We start from the raw sequence: 17,161 nt of genomic DNA, 5'->3' as shown, positions 1-17,161 counted from the left end.
AAGAGGCGACAAAAAGGGGCCCCAGGGGCTCTGAACTTGGGAGTGTGGGTGCCGCGGATTGACATTGGCTGCGTAAACTACGGGATATCTATGTATTTTGTGTATTTGTATGTATTTATATTTAATCTGTGATGAGTGTGTGTGAAATAAATGTGATATTGTGAACACAAGAATGAAGTCCTCTTATAATTTTAGTACTTTTAATATTTATGTAACACAAATTTAGTGCCGAAATCTTGGGAATATTACGAGTTCAACGCGACTCGAGAGAACAGAAGAGGATCATCACATCACGGTCATGGATGTTGAGCGACTTAAATCTCGACATATCTACGCATCTCTCCAACGTCCAACACAACAGATAAGACGAAACAGAATTTCAGTATACGTAGTGTTGATGATGATGATGATGATGATGATGATGATGATGATGATGATGATGATACTTGTAGTTTAAAGGGCCTAACATCGAGGTCATCGGCCCATAATTGTACGAAATGAAATGGCAACAAAAAGTTCAAAATCATCCACTGACCAAAATAAGAAAATGCCATGAAGAATGAATGGATGGACATGAACCCAAAAAAAATATAAACAAACGAACAAAAACAGTGGATCCGACGTAAAAAAATCATAAAGAATAGTATTACTGACCAAGGGACCACTTATAAAGCATAATCATGAATCGAGGATGCTTGATGTCTAAAGGGGTCCAAAATCCATGTCTAAGGCCCCACAGAATGGTACATGTCGCGAGCAAAGTAGAACCATGGTATTTGTCATTTTGGGGTACTAATCAAAAGTAGCAAAGACTCACGGTGTTCCACACAAGATGGTACTACTCAAAATTATTGTACTTCGTACAGGTAACGCTGACCTATGGTGTTTCTCGCACAATGACGCCACTCATAGCCAACGCAAACCGATGAGGTTCCTCACCTTGGTGTACTAATCACGGGCGCCGGTATTCCCGTGGTGTTTCTCACATAGTGGCTACTAATCACAGGCAACCCATGGTGTTCCCCGCGTGATGATACGAATCAAAAGTATTTTTATGGTTCTAATTCAATCATCCATTGGTCGCCCCTTTTAGTCGGCTCTCACGACAGGCAGGGGATACCGTAGGTGTATTATTCGTCTGCGTCCCCCATCTACAGGGGGTAAAGAGAGAGAGAGAGAAAAGAAGAAGAAAGGAGGGATCTGTCACTTCCAAAGATGAAATAACAGACGAAGAAAGGCAAGGGCCACGAAGAGCGTGAAAATGAACGACTCCCTAGGCCTCAAATGCTCTAATACCGTCGGGGCCGGAAAAGAACAAGAGTTTACCATGGGAGGTCGGACAGGATAGACGAAAGTGAGGAGCCTGGCGTAAGTGGAAGCAATGCCAAGGCTCAGCTAAGGGCCCCGTGGTCTCCAATCCACACTCCCAAGTTGAGAGCCCCTTCGGCCCCTTTCAGTCACCACTTACGACAGGCTGGGATACCGTGGGTGTATTCTTCATCTGCGTCCCCCACCCACAGGGGGTAGTGTGTTTGGTCCGCGAGAGGTATTTTATTTCCCTCAATTCCGCCGGCAAGCCGGTTAGGACCCCTCTATCCGCCACCAGGGACGCGCCACGAGGGAGTATCACCTCTCCCCCTGCTATGCCAGCGTAGCAGGTTCGTGGATACGTAGTGTTATCCGTAGATTGCTCGTTTTTCTATGAACATTCAAAGCATGAGGAGATCGAAGGAATTACGATTTTACTTGTAACAGAAAATACTCGTAAAACCTCACCTTCATCAAAATACATCCTCTTCGTCAAAATACCCATAATGGCTTCCATTCCAGAGAGATCTAAGCATGGAGCACTCGTGTAGAACACTAGGGCTGTCTTTTGAACAAAGATTAAATAAGCTATTATCTTGTACTTGTAACACGACATTCCCTTCGGCAACCATTCAATTGACACAATAGTGTATGACGTAACGTTGAGCCGCCCAATAATTTCACATGTTTATTTTATGTCTAAATGCCTCAAGGAGCAATAGTTTTCAGGGCAATGAAGAATTAATTTACTAGCAGGAGACATCATGGAAGGCAGTAGAGTGGGTAAGCTCACGAAATTGAAACGTAGGCGAGCGACTCAACGTTCGAACACTACGCGTTGTATTAATGAGATTCATTCGCTCAGCCAATCCACGGACATATATGAAATAGAGCATATCCGCAAGCGTCTACAGGAAACTTTAGTGTATTTAAATATTTTAAATGACGGTATCCAAGATTTACTCGACGACGCGGAGTACAAAGACGACGTGGCAGCCTGTTAAGAATATCTGGACAACTCCAAACGGGCGATTAGAAAGGCTACGAGCCTCACACTACAGAAACGAGCGGGGAACGAAGTCAACTCCACCACTACTTCACCTTGTGTCCTTGTACGACCCACGACTAAAGCAGAGATAAAGCTTCCTACTATTAAACTGCAGTTATTCTCATGGAACGTAGAAGAATGTCCGGGATTCTGGGAGCAGTTCGAGTTTTCCATTGACAAAAATTCGTCGGTGTCCGTCGTAAACAAACACGTGTTTCTCCGCGGGTACTTGGAGGGAGAACCAAGGCGTCACGCATGTAGACGGGATATCTATAACGGCAGACACATACGAGCAAACTAAAACAAATCTGATAGCACGATATGATAAGAACAGGATTATCTAGTCTCACCTGGATTACTTGGATAATCTCGAAGTGGCAGTTTCGGAGTCCCCCGAAGTATAAAACACGACCTACATTGAATTCCATCGCCGGACACAAGCATTGAGAGCACTAGGCGAGGACGTCGACGAATATGGTCGAATTTTTTTAACACCCAAACTATTACGAGCCTTTCCAGAGGACGCCCGGCGCGGCTAGCTTGTCCGCGCTAAAAGACAAGGCATAGGAGAAGGTGACACTACCCGACTAACGGCATTCCTTGACGAAGAAGTGAAAGGAGCTCTTAACGCTTAAAGGATACGGTGTGACGCCCCGTTAACGATCTCTTCAATACCCGCAGCAGCCTCTCTTCATGTAAACACAAAACCAAGCAAACAAAAGGGGAAGCAGACGCCGAAACTAGACCCTTTCTGTGTGTACTGAGAAAATCGAGGTCACTTGGGTCAGGATTGTCAGCAGGTGAAGGATTCTCAGGTTAGAGTCGAGAAACTGAAAGCCACAAACTGGTGCTTTGTTTGCCTACGCCGAGGGCACAAAAAGACAACTTGAAGAAAGGGAAGTCATCCTGCAACAAATGTCAAGAGTCACACCATGTAACCATTTGTACCGAGGGCAGTAGTCAGCACACTTCCGTGGGCAAGATAGGGGTCATTACGTGCGATTTCATACACGTACAAAAAGCCCTTGTATGGATCAAGGGACTGGATGCAGGGAGTTAATAGAGCTTCATTCAAAATTATCTGATTGATTCGCAGCAACTTAATGTTGCTGATCGCAAGACTCTTGAGATAAGCACGTTTGAATCACCCTCCACTATGCATGATATTAGACGGTTTGTTTCGACATAATGAGCTGCTAAACAAGAGCTCAAGTTTCGATTACCGCCTTTGAAAGTCACAGCTCCTACACTTCTCAACCAACTGTTCCCCAAGACATAACTGCTCTAGCATCGCCAAGGAATATCAAGCTGGCTGACCCGAGGGACGACCCTGACAAATATCTTCCGATCAAGGTACCGATAATCGCAGATTAATACAGGAAGATAGTAACAATGAAAAAACATGTCAGAGTATCACTATCACTAGTTTTCATTCCTATTTTTATATAGATACTCAGCGGAGGTATATCTGGCACTACGATCAACCAAATAATGGTCCATCATGTCTCGTTCACAATGGATCAGATAACTGACAGAAGCGTGCGACGGTGCTGGGACTTGGAAATTATTGGAACTGTGGATAACCAGGGGCGAAAGTTATCCATTAAATAAAACTTCATTTTCGAAAATTTTCGAGACACCTACCGCATCGAACATGGACGAAGAGTTGCATTAATACCTAGAAAGGGGATTAGTCTTTTAGCTGACAATCACACCACCGCCGAAAAACGATTCTACCTGTTAGAGGATAAATTGCAGAGAGACAAGGACTTGAAACACATCTATTACATCCACATGTGGGACTTTTAAGACAAGAGCACGTGTAAGTTGTGACGTCACTCTTAATAATGTTTACTACATGTCACACCATATTGTAAATAAACAAAGAGGAGACAAGGGGTAAATAGTAAGAGACCTAGGGATGAAGAGGAACATTCTACGCGCCACTTCCAGATTATATGACCCTCTCAGACTTTTAGCATCTTTGGGAATCGTAGCAAAACTTATATTCCAAGACACGTCGCTCCGAGGCCTATCACGGGAGGAAGTTCTCCCATCAGATTTTGCATGTAACTGGTATTCGTGGATTTCAAGACTTCAGCATCTACCAGCCGTATCTCTTGCCAGGTGCGTAGGCATTATAGGACAAGGTCCAGAGCTACACGTCTTCTGTGATGCTTCGGAGAGAGCATACGGAGTCGCCGTCTACATAAGGTTAAGGCTTACCGATACTCCTGTCACAGAGCTCGCCTGCATCAAAAACATACTAGCGCCCATGAAAGGAGTAACTCAACCAAGACTAGAGCCTCTAGCCGCACTTGCTGGTACACACCTCCTTCACTACGTCTGCCAAGAGACTGGATACTACATCAAGAAGGCTCACATGTGCAGCGATTCTACTGTTGCACTTGGGTGGATCCGAAACGATCCGAATAAGTGGAAGAACTTTGTCTGGAACCGCGTGACAGAAATACATAATTACGTAAACCTCAGTTAATGAAGACACTGTTCTGGAGATCAGAACCCTGCAGATCACCTCTCTCGAGGAGTATATGCAGATCAGGTAGCCTCCTTGGAAACATGGTGACATGGTCTTAAAGGAGAGAGACGCATGGCCACGTGACCCAACACCCACCAGCACGCAGTTGCCAGAAGCCAGGAAGACGCACCAAGTTCTCACGGTCACTATAACGGAACCTATACTGGATATTTAGAGGTATAGCTCATACTGGAGATTGCTGCATGTCACAGCTTGGGTACTTCGTTTCGTCAATATGTTGAGCAAGAAGACAAAATACCCTATTTCACTTACGGCTGAAGAGCCACGTGCGTCATGCATGTACTGGATTAAAATAGTTCAAGAGGAACGGTTCACTGTTGACCTAGCTGCATTGCGAAATGGTCAACGATTACCAGGCACTTCAAAAATTGTTACATTCAACCCATTTATACATGATGGTATTACCCGACTTGGTGGCAGGCTGCAATAACTATTCTCAAATCTTTCTCAAACTGAGGAACACCCAAAAATTCAGGATGTCCGTCGCCGGTTCATCGAGTCAATCACTCAAGAAATCCATATCATACTTCACCATCTAGAAATACGCATAGTATTGGCATAATTACGTGAAGAATTCAGGATTCTGCGAGCTCGACAGATAACTAAGAAGATTGTGCATTTCTGTCTACCACGAAAATTAACGCAAAACAGAAGACCAGAGTTGATTGAGGCGCCATTACTAGCAGACCGCATACAGTTGACACAACCCTTCTCTGTGATTGGGATCGAATTCGCTGGACCCCTGTACGTCAGATACGGCAGCAATATTAACAACTTTACATCATTCTTTTCACTTGTGCCACCACCCGTGCCATCCATCTCGATCTATCTACGGATATGTCTACAGAAAAGGTTCTTAATGGCCATCCAGACGAGGTGTGCCACACAGCATACATTCTGACAATGTCCAGACCTTCCCCGGCGCTCATAACGAGCCCATAGAACTCAATAAGACTGTTAGAGACACCAGGGTGCACCACCACTGTTCTTACAATGGTATGCGCTGGAAATTTATCCCACCGAGAGTGGCTTAGTGGGGACGCTTTTGGGAGGGAATGGTTGGCTCTGACCAAAGATGCCTAAGAAATGTACTCGGCCGTTCCCAGCTGAACGAAGAGGGTCTCAATACAGCATTTGGAAGTGTTGAAGCTTCAATGGCCGACAGTTACCCACGTCACAGACACTGGAGATCTCTTGACACCATCCCATTTTGTAGTTGAAAAAACTAACATCCATTCCAGAAGGGCCAGAACTGAGTACGAGGAAAAACCTGATAAAGGTACACAGAATGCAACAAAAGTTCTTGGGGGACTTTTCACGACGCTGGAAAAAGGAGTATACTGTATGCTTCAACTGAGACGTTATCATGGGGTTAAAAATCAAAAGACCTATGTGCATTTGCCCAAGAACGGATACACAGTCATTCTCCAAGAAGACGTCGGTCCCCGCCACATGTGGAAGAAAGCGAGAATAGAAGAGATGCGCCCAGGGAGAGATGGACTTGCAAGAACGGTCGTTTAGCGGCAGTCTGACAACACGCTCATCACTCGGCCACCGTAACTGGTCATCCTTTGGGGGATAGACCAGAGTGGGGATGATGTCGCGGATTGAAATTGGATATGTCAACTATGAGCTATCTATGTATTCTGTGTATTTGTATATAGTTATATTTACTCTGTGAAGAGTGTGTGTGATAAGAAGAAATGTGATATTGTGAACACGACAGTGAAGTCCTCTTATAATTTAGTAGCTTTGTGATTTATATAACAGTGGGGTTGGCGAACACGGGACCCTTAGCCGAGTTATTGGATTGCTTCCGCTTACTTGTGCCAGGCTCCTCATCCTATCTGACCTCCCTTGGTCAACTCTTGTCCTTTTCCGACCCCGACGCTGTTAGGTTCCGAGGGCTAGGGCGTCCTTCATTTCCACACCTTTCTTGGCCCTTTTCTTCCTTTGGCCAATATCTTCATTTTTAGAAGTGTCAGACCAATTTCAATTTTTCTCTGATTAGTGTTTATAGACCGAGCTCGATAGCTGCAGTCGATTAAGTGCGGCCGGTATCCAGTAATCGGGAGATAGTGGGTTCGAATCCCACTGTCGGCGGCCCTGAAGATAGTTTTCCGTGGTTTCCCATTTTCACACCAGACAAATGCTGGGACTGTACCCTAATTAAGGCCACGGCCGCTTACTTCCCATTCCTAGGCCTTTCCTATCCGATCGTTGCTATAAAACATATCTGTGTCGGTGCGACGTACAGCAAAAAGGAAAAAAAAATGTTTATAGAGGATTGTTGTCTAGTTTTACCTTTTCTTAAAACAGTATTTATCACCATCACCACCACGAGCTGTTCTATACTAAAAGAAAAGGAAAATAAGCGCATGATGGAGACCAAAAGCAACAAGAAACGTACGGCATTCTGTGACTAGTGCTATTATTTCCGCAACGATGACTTTTTCAGGAACGTACATATCCATTTCCATACTCCTTTTGCATAGAGAAGAGTATGTAGACCTAATGCAGTATCCATTGTGACACGCAAGTTCCACGGATGATCATACTCCGTACATTATACTTTAGCAGGTATATGTGGTCAGAACGTAAGTACCACTCGACAGATACCATGAATATGTGAACCTGAAGCGTTAAAAATGAATTTTGGGCGTGTTCCTTCCAGGATGGATAACTACTGCACGGATGGTATGAATATTATGGTCACTATTCCCGTTTGTCGTTAAGCTAAAAACCCGCCTCGCCGAGCAAACAATACCGAGACTGCTCGTTTCTGGCCTACCCGCTCAGGCAAGGCCAGCTCTGCTACGAGGGTAGCATAGCTCGTGCTCATGAAATACTAGGCATCCTTCCGACACTTCGAACGAGATAAGCGGTGAGTTATCTATTTCGCTTGCAATTTTATAAACGCGGGTCAGTCGATCCACTGCAGGGCCCTATCATATGACCACAATAATAATAATAATAATAATAATAATAACTTCGTGTGGCTATTCATAACCTGGTGCAGCCTTTGTAAGGCAAACTCTCCGATGATTGTGGGCGGCATCTGCCGCGTTTGACAAACTGCGTGTTATTGAAATGGAGAACAGTGTTGAATGTAGTGTGTGAGTAGTAGGAATGTTGGGGTTAGTAAAAAATCGCAGTCGCCGAGCCTCGTGAATTAACCATTTAAGGATAAAATTGGTTCCATTGAAACAAGATCATCAATAATCAGACTCTTATTCCAGGACAAAGTATTTAAAATAATTTTTACTCATTCGGTAGAAATTCCTAAAATGATTACACCTTCATGACAACCTCTAATATCGGTAGGGTAAGAAGCCCTACGATGAGACAACCAAAATTTCACAAAAATTTATACAGATGGATTTTTATCAAGGAAATAAGGTTTATACAAGTTTTTCTTTGTTTCACATATGCCCGTGTTATGCTTTTTTTCTTATTAGCAGACTTAAACCATATTTGTAAGCAGTTATCGGCATTATTACATGATAATTTATGTTAATGATGAGTAGGCTGTATATATAACAACGCAACATGCGTCAACACGTCTGTGGTTAGTCCATTACACCACGGTGACTGTTCATCTGAAAGCTTCCTTGGTGTAAGGCTACGTCCCGCTTCACAAACTCACACACTTTCTCTATCAGCATGCCATCGCTTTTAGCGATAATTTCATAACCATCCGAAAGCTTATAACTGGCATGTACATTTTACATAACTGTATGGCAGTTTGATGTATTGTATAAATACCTGTCGCATACAAGTGCTTTAAAGGGTGGCTGTAGCTTGGTTTACGACAAAGGAAAATCGACCATCACCCCACTGACGTTCGTTGAGATGCCTAAAGCAGAAGCGTCAGGCGCGGCTGCCTCACCCGGTATGTATGGAATATTCGTTGAAAATTGTTGTTAAATGTCAAATATGCAATACAAATAATGCCATACAAAAATTTCTGTAATATAATAGTACCTATATATTTTGCATGAAAATCCCAATTACATAATTTTTGGAAAAAATACACCAATTTTTAGAATTTTAGAAGCAAAATTTTACCGGGCGAGTTGGCCGTGCGCGTAGAGGTTTTCCGTGGTTTCCCATTTTCACACCAGGCAAATGCTGGGGCTGTACCTTAATTAAGGCCACGGCCGCTTCCTTCTAACTCTTAGGCCTTTCCTATCCCATCGTCGCCATAAGACCTATCTGTGTCGGTGCGACGTAAAGCCCCTAGCAAAAAAAGAAGCAAAATTTGATATATCACGTTTATTTTTCTAGGCTACATTTATTATTGTGATTCATAAAACACAGTAAAATTCGTAAATAGTTTACCTTACCCACTATAATTAAAACTACATTTTATGTGTTCTCACTTCCAGAATTATAAAATAAATTGGGATTTACTATTACATTTGGAGCACCTTATCCCAGATATATTTTTCAGTGGAGACTGAGTTGTTGCGACAGTAAAAGGTCACTTCGTTCACTTGAGAAGAACGTCTGAGACGTAGTCTATCATGTGAAATTACAAAGAACTTACACAGAGAGACTCGGCATGTTGCTAGGCACATATATGCCACTCTGCAGGACACAACACAACTAAATAACAGTACGTATGATTCCACACACACACACACAAAAATCTGTATAACTCTGTCAGGGATATGAATGCAGTTTTTTAAAGTTTCTGATATGGATGTATGTTTAGTCATCAGCCCGAAGGCTGGTTGGATCCTCAACAGTTCCACCATGAGCTGTCATAGATGGCCTAGACATCACTGAAGAGGCGTACTAGGGAAATGAGGAGTGAGGTAGTTTCCCGTTGCTTTCCTCACTGAGCCAAAAGTTGCTGTTACATATCAGTCTGCCAAGCCCAATGAAATGCACGCACCAACCGACCCTATGAGCAACAGTTTCACACCATTCATAGCAGGGACTGGCTGCAGAAAGAATGGCATTACTAGCATCGCTCATACCTCAGTCACTTTCATATTGTCAAAGCCAAGGATAAGACAGAGATCAATGAAAGCAACAAAATTGCTCTAGCCCATACCAGAAGACTTAGTGCAGTGTAAACACTACGTCCCGCCAGCAAAGGCATCTGATACGGATATAAATGTAAAAAAAAAAAAAGGAAAGCTGGAAATTCAATATAATACAGTACGAACATTAAATTATAAATTATAGAAAGTTAGCTCTTGTTCACTTACGAAGCTTATGAATAGTAACTTTGCTCTGTCCTGTCTGTTCCACCTGTTCCTTTGTAACACATATTTCCCTTCTCCCACACAGGGAGAAAGTGCATTTGTATAGCATAAAAATGAGAGTTTGAAATTTGGTACCGTAAATAATTGATATACTAATGATAAGAGGCTTACGGGAAACGAGTTTCCATACCATTCTAAAACCACAGGACGAGTTATCACAAAGAGACTTATCTGATAGCGCTCTGTTCCGATTAGCGAGATTTAATTACGGTGACTGTCGGGCTGTATTTTCAGCTCAGAAATAATTTAGTGTCTGGTTTGAGGTTAATATCCGAAAACTATGAGACGAATAGTATGAAGATCACCTTTGACCCTCAGATCTTCAGATGGTTAGAAGTCGATCTTTCGCTGCTGCTTCTCCCGAGTTCAAATCTCGTCTACTGCCTGCAGAATTAGTACTGGAAAAATAAATTAAATAAATAAATAAATAAATAAATAAATAAATAAATAAATAAATAAATAAATAAATAAATAAATGAAAATCTACCACCTGTTTTCCAGTCAGTGACCGGGTCAGGAATGGCTTGAATGAAGCCGCCCATCTTGCGGCGAGGATAGGAGTTGTGCCTGCTGCCGAAGTCTGTCGAACTCTTCTGGGGCAATGATTAATGACTGACAGATAAAATGAAATGATAGTGAATTGAATTGAATTGAATTGAATTTATTGATCATGATTTACATGCCACTGAGACTGAAAAGCCCCTTTATGCAGCGTTTTCTTATAATGCAATGCAGATTTATGAAAACAGTAACTACATTTTTTTAATATTAAAGTATTAAACTAAACAAGAAACTCAAAAAAAATGAAAATACAGATACCACATCCAGTAAGGTTAAGACATACATTATATAATAAGTAAGAAAGTAAATCATTAAGCCCTTCTGTTATTCTGGACTACATGGGTTTAAAGAATATAAAGCTAAAGCAGAGAAACAATTTTCTTCGAAATATACATATTCCTGATTGTTCGACACAAGAATGCCTGATCTCAGCCTCTTGCGTACTCCTCCAGAAAGACAGATGTTAAGAACTGCTTTAGTTGGGTACAGTTAGTGTTACTTGCGAAACGGTGAAGATTAAAGACGTTGAAGATACGTGATGCAGTGCAAACAAAGGATTTGTTAAATTTAGTGGTACGATGAAGGGGAATTTGAAGGGTGGTTTTTGTAAATCTATTATCTCTGTTATGTACCGACTCCATAGGTTTAAATGCATTATAAAGGTAGGATGGTGTCTTCAGTTTGAGAATTTTCTGCGTAGCAACAGCTACTGAGATTTCCCGACGTTCATGGAGTTTCAACCATTGTAGCTGTATGTAATAGGGTGTTATGTGTTCATCACGCCTGGCATTTGTAACGTAACGAACACATGCGTTTTGTACCCTCTGTAGTTTTATGTTCAAAGTTTCAGATAAGTCGTTGTATACGACTGAACCATAGTCAATTATTGGAAATATAAGACTTTGAACAAGTAGTTTTCGCATGAAAGGTGGTGTACATGACACGTTACGTTTCAAAATATGCATGGATGACACAACTTTTTGGATTACATTTGACGTATGATCAGACCAGGATAAGGTTCTGTCGAAAATTAGACCTAGATTGTTAACGGTGTCACTATAATGAATATCTGTCTCTAGAATTTTTATTGCTGGGAGGGATTTGAGGTCAACAGTTTTCAGGAGTTTTGTGTAACCTATGCAAATAAGCTGGGTCTTAGCCACATTTAATTGGAGGTTATGATTTGCGCTCCATTCAATCAATCGAGAGATGTCATGGTTAAAATGCGTTATAGAAGAAGATGCGTTAGTGGGACAAAAGTGGAAGTAAGCTTGTAAGTCATCCGCATACATGTGAAAGCTACTGCTTTTAAAGACTTCAGATATGTCATTAATATAAATAGAAAAACATAAAGGACCGAGGACTGATCCTTGTGGTACGCCACAGTTTACTGATTCCCAGCTAGAGAATCGACCGTCAACGAACGTGACTCTTTGTGATCTATTTGACAGATATGATTCAAACCACGACAGAACACTCTGGGAGAAGCCAATTGACTTCAGCTTAGCAAGAAACAACTCATGATTAACAGAGTCAAATGCCTTAGAGAAATCAAAGAGACATAAGATAGTAAGCTGCCTGTTATCGGTGGCCGCGCGTATATCATCTGTAACCTTCAGAAGAGCAGTAGTAGTACTATGGCCCTTCTTGAAGCCAGATTGGTAGGGATTTAGAATGTTGTATTTAGACAAATATTCACATATCTGCTCATGAACAATTTTTTCTAGTGCCTTACTAAGTGCACAGGGGATGTTGATAGGCCTAAAATCACTACAGACTGTTGGTATTTTCTTTTTGGGCACAGGACGTACATTGGCACGCTTCCACTCTGAGGGATAAACTCCATTCTGTAGAGAGAAGTTAAAAAAGTGCACAAGGGCAGGAAGAAATATGTCCATGCAGGTAGAAAACATGGATATTGGAATATTATCTGGACCTTTAGCTTTAGTTCGTATTGATCTGACTGCTTTCTCTACCTGTGAAGGGTGTACGTACATGAAATAGAATTCATCTCTGTTACTTGGAGTGAGATGTCTATAATGTTTGGCAGTCTCTGATACTTTCGGAGTGTTGGAGTTAGAGACTGATGTCATATAATATTCACTTAATTCAGATGGAGTAACAGGCATCTGGCTATCTAGAGAGTGACTGACTCCAATACCAAGAGATTTTGCAGCACGCCAAGAAGCTGAGGTGCTCTTACAATTACGGAAGATGTTGTACGTATACTTCACTTTAGTGTTCCTAATTACTTGTTTTGTCTCGTTACGTAAGATCCTGAATTGCTCGTAATCATCTGGAAGTTTAGTTTTAATAAATTTCTTCCTAGCTCTGTCCCGTTTCCTTATCAATTCCTTAATACGCTTATTGAACCATGGTGATGACCGGTGTTTTACGAAAATTCCTTTTTGTGGCGCATGCTTGTCATAGAGTAAAAGTACAAAGCTGTTGAAGAGAGATACTTTTTGATCTACGTCATTAGACTGAAAAAACATATACCAGGGTAGTAATTCAGCGTCAGCACGAAAATTGTTCACGTCAAATTTACTGAAGTCTCGAACAAGAATAGCTTTAGGAATTTGTTTTGGCGTGGATAAAGTGAATACAGCATGGGGAGAGTGTTTCTGGAATAAAAGATGTATCAGTATACCATTTAGAATGAAGTGAACTTTATTTACTCTAAGCACTGGTAGGTTCTACCATTAAGGAACACAGGGACTGAGTTTTAGGCATAATTTAACAACTATTTCGGTTTTTCGATTTCGACATATTACTGTAGCACTGACCATTGCGAATAAATTTGTGGTATGATTTTCCATGTTCGGCTGTTTTCCAAGGCACAGCGAGACATTTAAAGACTTACCTCACAGCCATTTAAGAGACCCTTCCGGTTCATTCCACTCGGAGCATTATCCTGTACACGCATTTATACATCTTTCATCGGATAATTATGAAACATGGATTAGAAATACCCTCTGTACTACTGGCCCTGCATTGCATAGATAGTGGTCAATCGTTGGATATAGCCACTATCACTACCTGAAACATACAAGTACTTCAAATGTTTGAAAATAGGACATGAGGAAATTTTGTATTTAGATTCTATTTTCGTATTTCATGAGGCATTCTAGTTGCCTATAAAATACCAGTAGATGAACAATTTCTCTCATATTTGTTTGACTACAGAATACCGTGCGTATAGTTTACAAACAAGTATTCGAGAGAGTTGTATGTTTCTTATTTGGTATTTTTATATGGTTGTGAAATTTCTTGCAATTTGTACTTCTTTCTTTGAGTGTATTACTGTACTTAGTGATTACAAAATGTGACTTATGATGCAGGACAGTTCTAATGAGAATGTTAAGTGGAAATATTTAAAAATATGCATGCTTTTAGAAAAAAAGCCATTTTCTCAGTTTCACATTTTCAGACGTGTAAAATGTTCTACGTGCTACCGATCTGATGCTTTTATCTTGTTAATTCACATGCATGCTCCTTAGCACTTTATCCATAAAAATTTATATTTATTTTAGGATTGCAGTTCTGGTTTGACTGTAATCAATTTTAAACCCTAAAATTTCAAGAGTTAGAAACAACTTCAACTGGCGGAAGGGGGATTCTATCTCCATAATAAATAATACAATCTCCAAACCGATGCGCAGTTTCATTTATATAATAATAAGGTACTATCTAATTATTAAAAAAATGTGCTACCGGAATCGGTTTGGCACGCTTGACATTTAGAATATTTGAATAATTTGCGCATACATTTTGTAAAATAATGAAATTAGTAAAGCTACATTGTTGAAATTTGGTAAAGGTATTCATACTACCACATACCTTAAGCCAACAAAATATTAGGATGATACCTTAATATTTACATGAATTAAGAAATTGCCTCTTCAAGGTACAGTACCATTTTACCCTTAGCCGTTGGTTCTCTCTTAGTCTGTCAGACCTGGTAACGTGAACATTTTACTCTATGTTGATGTTGATAGCGCCACCCTGGATGATCTGGAATATCAGATCTAAGCCTGGAATAACTGATTTATCACGTTTGGCCTACGATTTAACGTCATGAAGACAGAGTACTTGGTGACATGCCAAAGGGACAGTAACATCCAAGCCAATGGTGATTTTCTGGTGAAGACAAAGGCCCGGTTTCTCCAATGAATGTTAAGTGTTACCACTGCTGTTAAGTAGACGTAATACATAATTTAACAGAATGACCGTCTCACTAAGAATTGTTAACACTGACTAATTGTTAATAATTGTGTTAAATTAACATGACATCAGCCCTGTGTTACACGTCTTAATAGGTGTTAACATTTCAAAATGGCAGCATCTAAAAGAGGTAAGTTTGAAGCTACACACCTGTATGAACACTATCTATAAATTTAAGAAGCCAAAGGATGACCCATACTAAGAAAGTAGGCCTTTTTTAGAGTTGTCAGAAGAAAGTTTCCTACCAAGAAAGGTACCTAATTACCAAACCTATAATGAACAAGATACTAGAAGAAAATGAAAATAGGCCAGATTTTCCCACAGACTGCAATTTATTAGTGTCTCTAGTGCAGGAGTAGCTTATAGTTCGTGGATATTAAGCTTCAGACTTTCGTACGTAGGGCATCTTCTAGCCATCTGGTTTATCATTCAATTGAACAGGACAGACCACGACTAGCTAATGAAATATATTCGAACACCTTCCATTTTCTTGAGTACTAGTCGGATTTTCAAAATAATCACAGCGCTGAGTGTGTAAAGTGGGTAGGATTTAGTAAACGAAAGTTAGTTCCATTATATTAGCAGATATTGATACCCTCTGAAGTTTCATTATATGCCATTTGGCTACATTACTGAAGTTAACAGCAGAATGTCGATATCTTTAACAGCATACGAGTTATTTAAGATGGAAATCTTAGCTGAATAACGGTATGGAGTGGGGGGGGGGCGCCTGATTAGCTCAGCGATTTAGCAGCTAGTTTCCGATCCAGAAGGTTGAGGTTCCAATCTCGGTCGATCCTGGGCAGAGATTTGCATCTCAAGAATCTCGTGGCGTCAGGAAGAACATCCGATCAAAACCAGTACATCCCAGGGTAGCTCAAGCGACGCCAGATATAACCGGAATAAGTTGAAGAAGGAGAAGAAGAAGAAGAAAAACATATTAGGTGAATAACCCTGTATATTAATTGTAGATACAGAATATCGGATTATTACACTCTACGAAGTGAAGTGCAATTCCCTTATAACACACAGCACATCACAGACATGCTGGTTCCAGTAGGAAAGCACAATAATTTTGTCTATTGACGACCGAAGATACCACATTTACAGGCACATGCAGCTTTTACCTGCTCGCACACTGCCACAGGAGAAAAAAGCTACTGCTCGCTTCTCGGTAATGTTTTTCTCCCTTTAAGCTTCGTCCGACAGAATTTCCACATTTATCAACTTGAGGTTGGCCACTGTTTTATGCCCTGCACTCATAAATTTTCACCGATAGAAATGTTAAAACGAAGAAACACTACTTTTGCAGCCTTGATAATTCACGCTGCGGAACGGAGAGAATTATGTGTTGCGGATTATTTAACGATTAGTTAGTTACACAGAAAAAAAATACACGTCAGTTTCATCCGGTTGAAACAATACTAGGTCTCATTCAGTTGCACAACAAATAATTAGAAATACCTTAAGGCTAACAAAGAAATCATTTACTTTAAATAAATATCTAGTTTCCTCTTGATTCAGCGGAAGTGGAGACCTCAAATAAGAGAGAGGTGCTCGGATTTTAGAAGGGCGTAAAAAAATCAATTCTGGACTCCATGTCGCACGATATCGGATCATAAAAGATCACTGGTGACACATTTGGTGCTTATCCGACAAAATTAAGTAAAACTCAGTTAAGTAATACCAACAGAAATAGGTTCTCTCCCATCAGGTAGAGAAAAATTGAACATCGGAAATGACGCACAGGCAACCCTGATGGAGTCAAATCAGGATGCCTGAACATCGTAGTTGAGGCCATTCGATGATGTTTCTTCTTATTCTTTCTTCTTCTTCTTCTTATTCTTATTCTTCTCCTTATGATGATAATAATAATTATTATCATGCTGAACCCGCTGAAATTCAACGGAATGATAAGTCCCTGGTTTGATAAATTATATTTTTCTGGCACTTAAAAATCTTTTGAGTGACAGCATTTGCTACATGTAGTTTGCAGTGGTTAAATACAGACTCTAGAATTTAACTTACAGACTTAAGTATGTAGTACCTGTTTTCAGAGAAATTTAGGTGCAATGTCTCTGAAATGGAGTGCTGTTAGCGAACCTCCTTAAATAGTACATTTATTGTCCTATGACCGGCACTATTTGTAATTTTAAACTGTAAAATTTTCAAACTCGAGACATT

Source organism: Anabrus simplex, chromosome 7 (genome assembly GCF_040414725.1).
Source record: "Anabrus simplex isolate iqAnaSimp1 chromosome 7, ASM4041472v1, whole genome shotgun sequence".
Classification (NCBI taxonomy): Eukaryota; Metazoa; Arthropoda; class Insecta; order Orthoptera; family Tettigoniidae; genus Anabrus; species Anabrus simplex.
Note: the sequence above shows the minus strand (reverse complement) of the source record.